Below are 17,410 nucleotides of genomic sequence, written 5' to 3'. Positions count from 1 at the left end.
GATTAAGTCGGCGTGCAATGGGGAAGATGATCACCACTAAGAAGTTTTTTGTGTGTGTGTGTCAAACCCTATGTCGTCACAAAGATGAAAAACAAAGGAACAGTTATGGTCTCAGCCTTGCAGAAAGCAGACAACATATGGGCGTTTACATAATATGTACAGACATAACTACCATGCTAAACCAAATCTAAAAATAAAAGCTGCCATTTATTGAGTGTTAATATATGCTAAGAAATGACCAAACACGTTTGCATGGATAATCACTAATATTCTCCCCAAAAACGTGTAATGGTTTTCCACCTAAGGAAATGAATGCTTGGAGACATTAAATAATTTGCCCAAGTTTGACCAGGTCAGGATTAAGCCTAATTCCATCTGCCTGTTTGTCCCTAAAACCCATGCTGTTTCATAAGTTCCTGGGAAGAGACTCCAGAGAGGTTTTGCATGTGTTCAAAATAAGTTGTATTTGTTCCCAGTTGGAGCCACAGGGGAAGGCTTATAATAAGACTTCAGTGGTATTTGTGTTAAAAGTTAGTGAAGGGTCTGGAAGAAAGTAAGTATTCCAGGCAGGAGGAATAGCAAGAATGTCACACCACAGTAGAAGAGGAATGAATATGTACAGAAGCAATAAATTATGTATTTTCCTTGATGGTTAAGTGAAAGATGGAAAGGGAAGGTGTGGTCAGCTGAGAGGTGGGACTTAACTCAGTAGGCTGCATGAAGCCATCTATGTTTTCTGGGATGCATAATTACTGGAATATCATTGTACTCTAGGAAGGCTTACCTGGCAACAGCATGTAAATGTGTGTGGGAGGGGAGACTGAAAGACAGATGATAGATGTAAAAGCTTATTGAAGTAAGCGGATAATGACCTGGGCTGGGACAATGGAAGTGGAAATGTGTATCACAGCTGTCTTCCAAACTCCACAGCCTTGAGAACGGCTATCGCTGATCCTCAAATAATACATTGTGCTTTGAAGCAGGGCTGGCTTAGAAACTGTAACCCGTGGGAACTTAATGGTTCCATTTAGGTCCAAAGGACGCTTAATTATTGGCCTGCCTTACATTCTATAAGGAAGAAACATTTGGAATAAATATTCTTGTACAGCCTGAGAGGCAGTTCACCACTGAAAATGTTTAGTTGTCTATGATGTAGAAAGGGAGAGTTACTAAATGGTATCATCAAACCCCTAGGTGTTTTACTGAGGTCCTGGCATAACTGGTAGGGTGACTTCAATTTCCAGGCTACAGGTTCCTCATTTGGCAAGTGGGTACAGTAATAATTATCCCGCTTCCCTCTCTTGGCTGTTGCAGGAAGTCAAATGAGATAATTAATGTGGAAGTCCTCCAGAAAACACAAAATCCTCTCTGCTTTTAAGGGTGGAGGGACTATTTTGCTGACGCCTGTCTGTAGTTCTCACAGTCCTGTATCAAACACACAGTAGGGGCTAGAAATATCTGTCGAATGAGTGGTTGCATACAAGAGTTTTGGCAGGAGAATGGTTCTGGTACCAATGCTTTGCTACGATGTTGTATGCAGTTAACGTACACTTTGCTCCCATGTCATGAATCTTCATAGAAGAAAGGGGATGAGATGCAGACATGGTGGTGACCAGTTCCATTATGGAACTGAAATACAGTACAGCTACTGCCAGTTCACTTCCTGCTAGACATCCTAGGCACGGTATCCCAGAATAGGGGAGGGATTAGAATCCAGGAAGAAAGTGTGCTTCATGTCATTATCCCCTGGGGGAGGAGGAGTATCTAATTAGCGTGTGGACTGTGAAGGGGGAAATAACACTCTTTCCTGTGACAGGACTTCAGCGTCCTGGGCGTGATAAAGGGCGAAACCAAAGAGTGACATTCAAGGCGAAGAGGGAAAGCCACACACGATCATTTTTCAACAAATATTTACTGAGCATATAAATAAGCACTGAGGGAAGGTGCGCCTTGTGTGAGGTTGGGAAGTTCTTCTCCAGAAGATACTCCCTTCGACGCGTGGATTTGGAAGGCAACACCACAGAGGATTAATTTATACACAAACACATAATAAATTATGTTTCTGACAAATATTGACTGCAAATAACATGCAACTTTTAAGCTGTAAGAGGAACGGTTAATTTCTGAAGATGTTTTCACTAAATTGAAACACATTTACTCTCTAATAGATGGAGCACAAAGGAAATAAAAATTAAGCAAAAGAGGAACTAAAATCAGTAAGCTTGCTTTTCATTTAGTTGAATAACTTCTACTCTAGGAAGATTCTCCTTTGATTATCAGGATGTTGGTTGTTTGGGTTTTGATTAGAAAAGGAAGGTAGCTGCTGTCCAAAAGTTTCAGTACTGGGTCTTTGTTTCTCAAGGTCATGTGAACACTGCATTTAAAAGGTATTAAATTTTACATAAAGGGTGTGGATATGTGAAACAACCTTCTAGAGATATACAAACAGAAGAAAAACAAAATCACAGAAACCCAGCTGGATCCACATTGGGACACAGAGCAAATAAAAAGGCATTGGCAATGTAGTTCCAAATGGAAAACATTCACAAAGACGGAAGCTAGGGAATATAAATTTCTGAGGAGAATTTGGCAATAGCCAAGATCAGCTGTTTCCCATGATCTAACAGACAAGATCTAATTTTCCTTTCCTTCCCATACTCCCTCATTTTTTATCATACATTTATTTTCAATACATGGGATTCATATTTAAACATGTTAGCCTATCACATCGGTAAGGTTGAACAAGGAAAGCTGACAGAGAAACAGAGATGAGCAAAAACCACAGGCAAATAGGAGACAAGATGCATTAAAGGAGAGGATTACATTTGTTTTGTTTTTTCTCCCGTAGGCTGAAATAACATTTTAGTTATTTAAATGTTAAGTCCAAGTCCTTGTCTGAGGTCACAGCGATATATCTTTCCAGTTTAAATTCACTTGTATTTTATATTTTATTTTGTGTGGATCTACAATCACGTAACATTCCTATTTACAGGAAATTATAACTAAAAACTTGCAAAGTCCTCTTGTTTGCCGTTGATACAAACTTATTTGGTGGCATTTAAAAAAATCAATTGTGAATTTTAATATTCACAAACACGCTACCCTAAAAATAGATGTTGTTTCCCCCCCCCCAAATTTGGAAGCATGTGATATATTTACCTGGAACACCTTTGAGGGATCTGTCTTGGTTTTTCAATTTGATAATGTACTCAGCATCACATTGCACATCTACACCTCACTAACAAAGGAAAACATTAGAGAGCTCTCATTTCCAGATAGTTCAGACTGTTGCCCTTCAGAGACACTTTGGAGACAGAATAATGTGTCTAATAATTTCAGCCAACCTAGGTATTTATCACAGCTTCAAACAGGCAGTAATTCACTTATATTTATTTTCTCAGAATGCAACACAAGTCTGAATTAAACATTATGATACATACCTGCGCAAGTATAAACTATTTTTTCAAATTTTCGTAGTCAAGATTTCTTTCTCAGAGAAGAAAATTAGACAGGTGCAGCACACCAAATGAGATGAACTTTGTCCTCAAAGAAAATTGGTTTTTCCTTTTCAATTTCATTTCAAAGAGATCTGACAAGTGTGGCTTTGAACAAACTTTAACAGCACAATATCCTTTGTGTAAGTTTTCCCTTGTCAGCTTTTCCATTCCAGCAGGAACTTAGAACAAAGTGGATGTTGCCCTTTGAGTTGAGAACTTCATCAGTTGAATGAACACTAGCATAGTGCAGTGAAATTGAGGGCATACTCTCTCCTCGAATCTCAACAGTGCAGTGTCTCAACAAATATAATTTCTCCATCTGGTGCAAGGAGAGACACTAGCCATACATTTAGTTTCGTACACTCTCCTTCTTCCTTTTTCATAGGAAAAGCCCAAGTATTTGGCAGTGCACCCACTTGAAACTTTTGCAGATTATGCTAAGAAGTCTTCCATTGTGTGTGGAACACAAATAGACATTATTTGGTGATGTCGTTTGCTGTTACACTATTTTCTACCCAAATCCTGGGGAGCCTGTTGTGAGAGGTACAAAGCCAGACTCTCAGGTGTGTTTTGTTTTCCTATGCATGGAAGAAAAAAAGAATATGTTTTTCGTTTGTTTGCTTTGTTTCGTTTTTAACCTGTGGTAGCTTCGCACCCATTTAAAAGTGAAATTCAAAAGCAGAGAAAACCAACGCAGGAAACTGCTTCACAGAGATTCTAATCTTTATTGCACGAAAGCTTGTTATGGCTACTCATTCCTCAGAGCTTTAGATTGTGTATAAATTGTGCTACTTTATGCTGGTAACTAACTGCTTTGACAAGTTTATTTTTTCTTTGCATGTTCTCCTAACTTCCTTAAGGTTTTTTTTTTTATTACAATTGCCCCTTGCTATCTTTTACTTTCTCTTGGCTCCAACCGTTCCTTTCATCTTCTTTTTTTCCCCCTGTGCATTAATATTTAAAGACTGTACTAGTGTCAAACATTCATGTAGAGACAACTTAAATGCAAAGTGGATAAGGTTACAGAATAAGTCCATGCCCAATTTAATTACAGCATTTTGATTAACACAGATTGTAAGTAGTTTGAACTAAGAATTTTAAGTTGTTCAGCTTGAATATTACAAAGGCTAACCAGAGATGAAGTGTAACTGACTCAGAAACTGCCAGAAAACACTCTGATTAACCAATTTAGATGTACTATCTCATTAAGGATCTAAATATCTTTGGATCACAGACATTCATGTTTATTGATAAGATAAAATATTTATTATCCAGAGAGCTGAATTAGCAAAAAGAACAGCTCTAATCAGGTGCTAACTCCCAGAGAAAAGAAGAATACTGGTTGGAACTGAAAATGTGATACTTCTGAGCAAACCCGACTTGTTTATTCAAAGGCCATGCTTCTTGCCAGCAAATTCAGTATCCTTGAAAGGTTGGAGTTGATGAAGTCTGTGGCCAAGTTTCTAAATGGGTTCGATAGATAATGACTGCCCATAGCTACTGCTAATTGAGAGTAATGGCTGGGCAGGGAGGCAAGGGCACAGAGCAGAGATGGAAGAAAGTGACTGTCAAGTAGAAGCCTGAAAACACCCCCAAGGACATGGGGAATGAAACCCAAGCCTTTTATTGAACCTAGTATTTACTGAATTATATTTACTGAAATAACCTTATATTTACTGAGTTTAGTTGACCTAAATTTTTCTTTCCGGATGAATATAATGGCGTTTCTCTAAAAAAATTACAAAGAAGACGAGGATACATCATAAGCATCTGTAATATATTTCCTCATTCTTGGCAAAATTTCTATATGGATCATTCTTGGAAAAATTTCTATATGGAGAATCAATACATTGATAATTTTTTTCATCTAAAGAAATATGAAAATAGAGGCTGTGTCCACTTTATCTTTGTATAAGATTTCATTTTGTGTTAACTTGCTTTTGTTGCCATCCAAGGCATCTCAAATGGAGGTAAGATCAAGTTTGAGCTTTATAGAGGTTGAGAGCAACATTCGGGTGATAGTTGTTCTTTAAATTTTTCTTTGATTTCTAAAATTTTAAAAACATTGTGAATACAGTTTTGTACTCATGGATTTTAAAAGATAGAATCTAATTTTTGATAGAGTGAAATCGCATGAAAGAGCATGCTGTATTTTACACATTTTAATCACATCAAAGACAAAGTTCAAGTACCTTTTCAAAGCCAATACCTTTTCAACATAGGATAACTAGACAGGTAGTATACCATTTGCCTGCTGGCAATTTTACTCAAATTATAATTAAAAATGATAACACACACAACTCATTCACACATACACAATCGCCATTCATTCTAGCTTTGCAGAGATAAAGAGAGATAAAGTCTAAGACCCCTCAGAGTCTTAGAAAAACAGTGGTTTTTGTTTGGATGAATTTTGCCTGGCAAGACTTACTAGAAATAGTTTAGAAGGGGAGTTGTCAGAACATTTGTGCATCTCATGACTATGACTAGTTCTTTGCACGTGATACACACTTATTTACTCTAAAAAGGAAGTTTTTAAACATAGAGAAGGTATATCCTGCATGTTAGATCCTGTAGTTAGCCTCACTGCTGTTCTGGTCCATTATGGTTTGCTGAAATACAGATTCTAAAGCCAGTGAATATAATACTGAGGGAATCAGAAATCAAAATTAGGCAGCTTCTCACTTTAATATTACAAATATTCCAACTACCTCTTATCCGTTTTGCCGTAATTGACAATTACACATAATTCTAGTGAGACATCTTTTTGGTTTCCTCTTCTTGTGGGCATAATATACTAGTTGATGCCACGGCTGAATAATGTATTTATTCCTTAGAAATTAGAGTTCAATATGTTATCCTATTAAAATAATATATTATGGCATTACCAGCATCATTATTACAAAAATGGATTCAGAGCAATGAGCCAGATTTGACCAGGCGACTGTACAGCTATAAATCTACCAGAATCGCACGAGGCATTGTTTTACGGACAAGAAATTCCTGCGCACGGGCCTCTTGAGACGTGTTAGTTAGATTCGTAGGCACAGAATGCAACAATATCAAGCACTCTGTCTGAGTGCTAAAAAGGACACATTTAAATAAATAATGCCCATCAAAAGCAAAAAATACATATTTATAGCATTTCTGTATGAGATGTGAGTACCCACTAATTTCTGTATTTGGAGGAACATCAAATGGACATTAAAGTAAGACTCCTAAAATGACCATATATAATAGTGACAAGCTTCACCCTAAAGTTTAGTGCCCAGCATGATGACACATTATAACCTATTGCCCATAACAGAGGTCTGGTTCAAGGCAAAATGATAACTCAGACAAAATGTATCTTTCTCGTCCATGCCTTGCATTTCTATTCTTTTTCCCCACTGGCTACTTCATCTCTTCCATCCCAGGCCCAGTCGTCTTGGGTGTTCACTTTCTTTAGAAGGAAAACTAACAGCCTACTGGGTTTGGAAATGGCCTTATTATGACTTCGTATCCACACTGCTATTTATCATAAGGAAAGAGAATCTGGCATGTTAGCTGAATTGCTCAACATCACTCAAACCCTTCATAGCAGGTTCTCAAATAGAACTCCTCCTTTCTTGACTGATAAGATGTAATATGTCCTCCCCCTAGGATTGCTTTTATTAATAGCAGCTAAATCATTAAGCCCAAGTCCATATTGCCGACGGTGAAACAGGAGACGCAGCAGTTGTAGGTGTTCCGTGTGTGTGTGTGTTTGGGGTCAGATGGAGCTTAAAGTGGAAGCCTAGAAAAGCTGTCTTGGTGTTTTGAAAAAAAAATGCAACCAGTAATTCCTATACATGGAAGGAAAAATATTTCATGTGGGCTCATCAAAATTTCAAAGCGTAGGCAGAACTCTTGGTTAATGCCTATATTTTTCTGGAGAAAAACACTACTTAATGGACACTGTGGAAGTCTTTTTAATCTAAGATTTTCTTTTTTAGGGGTGCCTGGGTGGCTCAGTCGGTTAAGCGACTGACTCTTGATTTCAGCTCAGGTCATGATCTCATGGTTCAGAGTCATGGGTTTGAGCCCCACGTCACGCTCTGTGCTGGCAGCATGGAGCCTGCTTGGGATTCTCTCTCTCCCTCTCTGCCCCTCCCCTACTCATGCACACACACACACACACACACTCTCTCTCTCACCCTCTCTCTCTCAAAAATAAATAAGTAAACTTAAAAAAAATAAATGAAATTTTCTTCTTTAAAAAGATTAAGAGAAATATTTATTCCTTCAGTGTTCCATCACTAGTTTATGAATGGCTTAAAGAATATTCAGGCACAAAATTTACTTCCTCCTTGTTGCTTTTACATACAGATACTGTCTGTGTTGACTGCATATGTCTTGTCAGCATGGTCTAAAGCAGCACCTCACAAACACCAATGTGCACAGACAGCTCCCAGACCAGAGATGTTACAGCTCTGAAAACCTCCCAGGTGACGCCCATGCTGTCCCTCTGATGCTGAGTGCAGCTGTTGCTGTGGTTTGAAGAAAGGACACCAGCTTAAGGGTCATAAAATCTGGATTTGGGTCTATGTCCTAGGTATGTACAAATGTCCTGATGTGGTTCTACCACTAACAGCCTGAACAAGTTTATGCGAACGTCCTTGCCTATGAATGAGAATTGTCTTACTTTTGCTGCTCCTAGAATTGTTGAAAAATCAAATGGTACAATGCATCGAAATGCTTCATAAATTACAAAGTGCTATATGATTAATGTTAGTTATTAATGTATTATTCAAGACCCTCTTCTAATTCAGTACAACACAGGTCTATGAGGACCAAAGTCCACTGGCAGAATAAAAATTGGGCTGTGACTACCATTTATTAAAATCACATGATCAAATTTTAGGTAAAATATGGGCAATGAATGTTTGAAAGAGACCCGTCCCTAATTACTAAAAGCGCATAATTAAATAACAAGATGAATAAACTTGTTACATTGACAAGGATTTTTCCTCAGTACCATGGTTAGTGATGGGGAAGGTGCAATTAGACGGGCACTGTGATATACTGCTAGGAAGAGTGTAAATTGATACTTGGTTTCTATAAAGCGTTGTGGAAGTATGTGTTAAGGGCCTTAAGAAAGCATTTATTGTTAAACTTAGCAACTTCACTTCTAGAAACCCGTCTTGGGACATAAAAAGAAGCGTGGTTAAAAAAAATAGTTTATCAAAATGTCCATTACAGAATTAGTATCATAATAACTTTTTGCAAGATCCTACATGGCCAAAAACAGGAGCACTGCTAAACAAATAAGGTGTATCGATATCATGGAACATGGGGTCAGAACGCTTGCACTTTCAAGGTTTTAATTCAATAGATAAAAACAAAACAGCTGTGTTTCTGAGCAAATTATCTGAAACAAAAGAGTCTTGGTATGTAGTAGAATCTCAAATGCTTTAAATATATATTAATACTTTTGACCTTAGCAGGACGACTTCTGGAAATCTGTCTACCATTTTCACAATTGAAGTAAGCGACTTTAGAAAATTTGCCTACCCCTGGGGTTCTATTAAGTCGACAGCAACTTGTGAAAAAATGTGGTTCAGCTACCATTCTTTAAAATTCACAAGGTGGCATTTTCAGGGCCCTTGTGCTACCTTTGCCACAGTTTCTGGAATTCTAGTTTAGTTTGGATACAGCCTACTACTCAAGAGATATTTATTGATACCTCTATGTATCCGGTACTCTGCTGGGTATGATAGGAATTCATTGATAAATATGGATGTAACCTGAATTTGGATCTCTTAGGAAAGAGCTAATACACTATAGTTATAGATAATGCAGTGTGACTGCAATGATAGAAGTGCACGTGCGCACGCATGCACACACACACACACACACACACACACTAAATGTACTGGAAGACCAGAGAGAAAATTCTGATGAAGCAATGATGAAATGATTCCAGTGAAAGTAGAGGAAAGAATGCATGAGACAGATGCAGTGGGCAAGAATGGAGAGACAAGACTTTGTCATACAGAAAATAATAAAAACAAAGGCAACGAACAAATAAAGTTATGCCACATCTAGGAATACTACATTCTTCTTTTTGGATTGCAACGCTGGACAGGTGAGGGGAAAATATGAGACAGTTTTATTGAGATCATATCATCAAGTTTTAAGCCAAGAATTCAACCTTCATCTTATGGGTCATGGGAAATCATTGAAGGTCTTTAAGCGGCAAGATTACACGAGTAAAGCCATACTTTAGGAAGATTATTCTGATGTGAATGTGCTGATGAGTTTTGTGGGAAACTGGGGCTAGGGAGTTCATATAGAGAGACAGGCCAGAATTCCAAACCCTTCTCAATAAATGCACAATTTATGTTGCCCTGGAAAAGATCCTCCTCTCCCTTTGAGATTTAGTCTACTACCAGCATAAATATACCTCTGTGTGAGTTAGAAAAGGGACCCCCATTGGGTAGGTGGAACCCATGAGCACACTATACTGTTTAAGAAGCGGACAGTATCTCGGTTCAAAGAAAAAAGCTTCCTCTGGGTCTCCAAGTAGATTTTTGCAATATGATGGGTTAAGGGGACATATTGAGTGTAACTTGGGTTGAGTTTTAGCTCTCACTCTCCACTTACCAGACATGGAATCATGGTTATCTTATCTGTGACTTGACAAATATCAAGTCCTACCTTTCAGAATTGTGATTAGGACACACACCCAGGGTCTATAGAAGAGATTTGTAATAGATGTGCAATGAATGGTGATGGGGGTGATGGTGTTGGTGATAGTGAACAGCTACAGTCACAGTAATATTCGTTGTAATGTCTACTACTTATTTTGACTTCAGATATAAAGGGGTTAGACTAATATTCAGAGGCTGGAAATAAACAAGTGAATAAAAAATGTCAAAGAAAGAATGGATAGTACTTGACAACTAGTTGTATTTGCAAAGTGAGGGGGAATAAGTCAAGGCTGATTTTCAGTTTGGTGAACAGAAGACAACTGACCACACTCCAGACAGAAATAGTGAAGCTAGGAAGAGCTTTTGTGGGAAAGATGACAGGATCTGCGTTCTATGTGTTGTATGTGAAGGAAACAGGTGTACAGATAGAAATATTCATCAGGTGATTGAAAATATGAGATTAGAACTGAATGTGTAGACATAGTACCTCTGAGATTCAAAGGCAGAATAAAGCTATAAGCACTGATGTGATCACTGAGGGAAGGCACGTAAAGAAAGAGAGGAGAACACGGACAGAAGTAAGATTGCCTTAGTAGTTGCTACAAGTCATCTACTGCTCAATTCCAGAGGTTGCCACTCACAGCACAGTTCATGTGAGAAAAGCCCTCACCAAGAGAGACGGTGTCATTCTGTACGGTCACGCGTGGTGGTTCTGTTTCAGGATTTCCTATGCCTTGGACATGATGGAGAAAACACACCGCACCTGGTCTGCAATGTAAGGGAAGGCCACAGAAACCAAAAGGAATGGAACCTCCCTCTCTAGTTGACAGAGCTGTGATCCCCAAAAAGTGAAATGAACCTCTGTGGCTTGTTTTCTCTCTCTCTGCCCTTCTGTTTTTGGGCTCCTAATTCAGTCATGGACATACGTGGTAGGACAAGGGAATTATAGGCTCAGATTTCTGCCTGGAGGACCAGAAAGGGGAGCCTCAGGGAAGAGGAAAGTCACAGAGAGATGGCAAAGAGCGCGAACTCAAGAAAGCTACTTCATTAAGTTGTTTGTGAACACCTGGGTTCACTCCAGCTGCGCACATACGGGTCTAATCAACATAGCAAAGAGTTTGAGAACTGAAACAACAGGTAGCTCGCTACCCACAGATCTGAATAACACTACAAAGGTTTTGAACACTGAACAACCATGGGAACCACAGCCCACAGAAGCAAAGCTGGATGGAACCTGCAGACTGATTCTTACCATGCCAATTACCTATTAAAACAAAAATATTAAGATTTTCCATCAAATTCAAACAGGCCCAGAGTTTCATAATATTCAAAATGTCCAGGACACTGTCCAGTATTATGCAAGATATGAAGACACAAGGAAAACACCAACTCTAACTGGAAAAGAGAAACAATAGATACCATTGCTAAGAAGACACAGATGTTGGAATTATCTGACAAATACTTTGAAGTAGTTACTCTATAAATGTTCCAATAAGCAAGCACAAACACTCCTGAAACGAATGGAAAAAGAGAAAGTTTTCACGATGAAGAAGTAGGAGTTACATAGAAGAATCAAATTGAAATCATAGAACTCAAAATACAATAAGTAAAAATCTCACTGGATGAGCTCAATAGCAGATAGAAAACAAAATTGAATCTCAACCTGAATAAGCTTGAATGATGAATAGAAATTATCTAGACTGAAAAACACAGAGAAAAAGAGGTTTAAAAAAATATAAGCTAAGCCTTTAGGACCTATGGGACAATATAAAAGGTCTAATATTTATGTCATTAGGGTCTTAGAAGGAGAGGAGAAGGAGGATGGTGCTTTAAAAATATTTGAATAAATAATGACTAAAAACTGAACATGTTTGTTTCAAGATATAAATCTACAGTTTGGGGTAGCTCAACAAGCATCATTCAGTAAAAATTCAAGGAAATCTGTGTGTATATATATCATAATCAAACCTTTGAAAACCATTGAAAGACAAAACAATCTTGAACACATCCAGAGAAAAATGATGGATTATTTGTAGGGGAATAACTTTCAAATGACAACGGATTTCTTATCAGAAACCATGGAGATGAAAAAGAAGTGGCAAAATATTTTTAGAGTGCTAGCAGAAAAGAACTGTCAACTCAGAATTTTGGATCAGGAATAAAGGTGAAGTAAAGACAGGGCATGGAGGAGTTTTGCGGGATGATGGAAGTGTTCTATGCCCTGATCGTGGTGTTGGTTACACAAACGTATGCATGTGTTACAAATTTGTAATGCTGTACATCAGGAAGTCATTTTGATGTATGAGAATTAAAAATAAAATTAATCAAGAAAAAATGATCGATAAGAATATAAAGCCAGAAAATAAATGTATCTACGGATACCTAGATTTTAATATACCATTTCCCTCTCTCTACTGTAGTTCTCTTCTGGGCTCTTCACTGGGTAAACTCAGTGAAAGAGTAACATCACAGCGGATATCCAGTGAGGAGGTACGATTATGGTTATATTTATAATCGGGTGAGATACCTTTTCCCAAAGCTAAATTCCCTGTGGCAATTCAAAAACTATATTCGGCATTTCAAATTATTAAGATATCATTTGTTGAATACTCTACAAATGAAGGAACCAGTGGCTGGTGCGCCATGAATGACTTGTGACCGGGTTCTCATGGATCAGTAACCTGGACACAGGACAGTAGTGGGAGCAGATGGCAGCAGGAGTGGGTTAGGAAGTGACTGGTGGTAGAATTCTACATCATTAATCCTAGATTTTGAGTAACACTCCAAGTGGACTAATCCACGGTCATTTTATGGTTCATAGCAGCATTTTTCAAACACTATTCTAGAAGACCTAGGGCTCAGTGTCAGTGTCTAAGGAGCATTGTCGGTGAGGGTGTGAAGAGACCAATAGGTGGTGTTTCCAGCCCCCACCATAGCCTCAACAATGTATTGGTTACAGAATTTGGTTTTCATGAAGAATTTTCTTGAAAATGGGGTTGTATTTCTAGAGGAGGAAAAAAAATGTGTCAAATGGGTCATATTAAACATTAGCCTCCTTGAAAGCATTCAGCCAAAAGCAGATACAGAAGTACAAGAACCACATTAGTGCATCTTAGTATCACTTTTTTTTAAGTTTATTTATTTATTTTGAGAGAGGGAGAAAAATGCAGAAGCGGGGAGGAGCAGAGAGCGAGCGAGAGAGCGAGAGAGCGAGAGAGCGAGAGAGAGAGAGAGAGAGAGAGAAAGTCTGAAGCAAGCTCCACACTGTCAGCACAGAGATCAGGACAGGGCTTAATCTCAGGAACTGTGAGATCATGACTTGAGCTGAGATCAAGAGTCAGATGCTTAACGGACTAAGCCACCCAGGCGCACCTGTTAGTATCACTTTTAAGAAGGGAGTGTAAGGGACTTTTAGAAGCAGTTAACTTTTTCCAGGAGGTTCAAGGACTGCTTTAGGAGAAGGTACTGAAATAGGAATAAAGAAAGAAAAAAATACCAAGGAAGTCTATACGAGAATGATATATCCAGTGGTGAAAATCAGAGAGAAACATATAACACAGTTTTCAGATTTCCCCGCTGACTTGCATGCAAATGAGCCCACGGTGCAGTATTACCTTCTGGATTCTCAGCACAAGTAATTTCCAGCCACTTCACTGAAAATGTGAGAGAGGTTAAAAAGAATGGGAAAGAGAGAAGAACGGAAGGCGTGTATCATGACAACAAAAGAATAATATGGGCCCATCCAGGTGAGCAATTTTAAAATCACTAAAGAATACAAAGAAAAGTCAGAGAAGATTTTAGAAGGTCTGATGTGAGAGCTAAAAAAAGGAGAGGGTATTTGAACATTGTAGGCTGACTGAAGGGAAGAGATGATATTCATATAGCCAGAAATGAGAAGGCTGTGACCAGAGTCAGGCATGACATGACAAGGTGGGATCTGGGCCAAATGAAAGTCAGTAGAATTTTAGACTTACCTCATCCTCCCAGGAACAGGATCATGACAGCCTGCCATAAGGTTAATAGATAGTGCCACAGGACCGTGGTTAGTCTGAGAGCCTCCAACAAAACTAGGACTATGAAGTGAGTCTCACCTCTTCTAAATGCCTCAAAGAAGGAGGACCAGGTGTGTTGCTGGGGGGAGGGGCAATGTCAACTCACACGGAGGAGTCCTTTGGTCTTGCTTTCAGTACAGGAGATAAAACGTTATTTCAAGAATCGAAAAAGTGAGAGGTTAGCAAAAATAAGGAGTTCTTTGTCGGCTCACGTTAACTTATGGCAAGAGAAACAGCAAGAGAGGGGCATTGACTATTTGAGGACAGGCTGCTATAGATTACTGCCATCTCCAGCAAAAATCCATTCAGCAAGTCAAAAGATAACATGTCTTCAGTGTTATAAAATTTGAAAACTTCTAAAGCTCCTTTTCCAAGAGCTGCTGGTTAAGGAGGATTTGCATTTAGGTTTACGTTTTTTTTTTTTTTTTTTCCTTTGTTTATTTTTAAATACAAGTTTTCTGAACCTCGTAATTTTCCTTGTGGTCTAGCAGGTCAATATATGTTTTGGCAATTTTAGAAAGCATGTTTTATTTATTTTCCCAATCAAACCAAAAAGCCCCTGAGGAGCCATTGTAGTCTATTGGTTAAATATGCTTTCATTCATACGCTTCTTTAAAAGGTTTATTATGTACAAATAGACAGTAATGACTTCATCTGAGCTAATCCAGTTCATCATGTCATTATCTATTTAGGGCATGTCCTGCATTTAGAAAAATCCCTATGAGAACCCTGTACAGAGTGCCAACAGTCACGGTAGCATTCATTACATTTCCTGATTGCAGTGTGATAGGCATTTTTTTTTTTTTCTAGCAAGGACTAGAATTCACTTCTTGCTCCAGGATCATTCAAGCAAAACCCATTCAAATACCTTATCTTGTTGTACCAATCAGAACCTGTGCCCAACTGGAAAGGTATAGTAGGTGTCTTTGGTCATTAGGGGGTAGCAGGGGACAATATGATACATATTTGTCACTACCTTAGTACAGGGTATATAATAAAGTACACCGCTTTCAGGTTCCCAGACCAAAAGGAAATATTAGAATTTGGAATGCTCGTTTCCATTTAAACTCTACCATGGTTCTTAGAAGAGATTCTTTAAGTTTTATTTTGTTCATTATAAAGTTAAAGAGATTGCTCCATTTTTTATCAAAGAAAACTGGTATTTCTTATTGGACTTTTTTTCTTGTACCTAAAGGGAGAAGATTTGATAAAGTATTTATTGGCTACATTTTTCCTTATGGGCATCTAGCCATCATCATTCCGTGGGAGGCGAAATCTAAGGCAAACTCAGAGAAATGGTTATGAATCCATAAGAAGGAGACTAATAAACAAATGCATGCAGATATGCAGAAATCTAAGGCAAACTCAGAGAAATGGTTATGAATTCATAAGAAGGAGACCGATAAACATATGCAGGTATGCATCGGTAAGTAAATGAAATGGACCCATTCAGGGTTGATGCACACCCTTAAACCCCAGCCCAACTGGGGGATCCCAGGTGAGATACTCCTAAGGATTTGGTTGCTTTGTTGGTCTCCATCTTGCTTGGTGACACCTTTCCTTAAAAGACATGGGACAGCCTCCCATTACTTTTTGAATTTCATGCATTGTCATTGACCCTTTCAAGTTAATGAACTGAGGCATAGAAAGGAAAATGTAGATATCTTAACATTCACCTGAGGTGTGGTTAGGAGACAGAAACAGATCGACAAAACTCTCCCGAGAATGCCTTAAAGGAAGGAGTCATAATCCCCAAGACAAAGGTGGCGATGAGTTATCTGCACAGACTTCTGGCTTGCAGTAGTGAGGTGGACATGCTCTCAGCATTCGGGTCCCAACCAAACTCTTCAAAGCTACCCCAACATTGCATTTCAATCCATGTTTTGGGTAATAACATCAAGGGGCCATGAGCAAGTATGAGGCTCTGGAGGACTAGAGATGCTTAATTTTCCACTTTGTACATTTTTCTTTTGTTCCAGACAATTCCGGACTCCATTCCCAATTTTTTTCTCTCTATGTGCAAAAACTAAGGCTTTGTGCACTCTGTTGCTATGGAAACAGGAGAGAGAGAAACAGTTTATGTATTTCAAAAGCTGTCAGCCTATATGCTGTGGATTTTGATAACTAAACCTACACACAAACCACCTTTTCTCTAGTCCCAAAGCCCAACACCATAACATTTATTTTTTTCTACATGTGTATGTTGCTTGGGAAAATTAAGGATCTATTTATTTAGCTTTGCAGCAATTCATTTTATACTTAATTTAATGTCCAGGGGAAAGAGAGAGGCTTTGGTGACGCAGTTAGAGAAATATAAAACTGTTCTTAATAAATGCTTACTAAATCAGAATGAAGACAGAGTTAGCAGGCATCACAACTCAATCTATTGACAAAATAAAAAAGATTGAAGCTCTATTAATTTTAAAACAGATCTGAATGTTGCCTGGCTTATATTTCATAGAAATGTAATGTCTGCTATGCCCTCTTCAGCTCTCTAATAAAAGAGCTATTTTGAAATTACAAAATACACTGTGTTCTCCCCCAGAGAACCCAATTCAATAGCTTATTGATTTTTCCTGGCATCCTTAGTCTGGTGTGAAGGGGTTTCTGGGCTCCTAGACCTGGAAGGAGGGAGTTTGTTTGTAATTGATTCAGATCCTGTACAGCAGAGCACTCCCCCCTCAACAAACACATAGTCTTTATAATAGTCCAGCCCATTAAATCCTCACTTCCTTTTATTTTCGGTAGCTTTCCAGCACATCCTAATATTTTGGAGAAAATGACTACCATTGTAAGGTCATTTTTATCAAGTTTAGATGATGCAGTTAAGTGGACCAGGAAAAATTCATAAGAACTTCGGCCTTCAAATCTAGAGCACACTCCAGTAGTTAAAGGATCTGTCAAGCTCTCTGCTATAAGGCCTGCTTTCCCAGTCTTTAGATGAGTCACTTGAGCCTGAAAATCAGGGCTTTTCTGTTTTGTTTTTCTCCCCCTTCCATGAAGACATACTAGCAACAATTGATCGAAGTGTGCACAAATGACAAGAGAAGGATGAATGAGACAATAATGAAGAATTAGTGTGGGTCCTCATTGTCTTCTTTTTCTTAAAGAAATATCCTTTATCTTGAAAAAAAAAAAAACACCTCAAATTCAAAGTCTACTGGTCGCAATATGAGTTTCAGAGTTGTAT

This window comes from Leopardus geoffroyi, chromosome B3, assembly GCF_018350155.1.
Source record: "Leopardus geoffroyi isolate Oge1 chromosome B3, O.geoffroyi_Oge1_pat1.0, whole genome shotgun sequence".
NCBI lineage: Eukaryota > Metazoa > Chordata > Mammalia > Carnivora > Felidae > Leopardus > Leopardus geoffroyi.
This window is presented reverse-complemented; position numbering follows the sequence as displayed.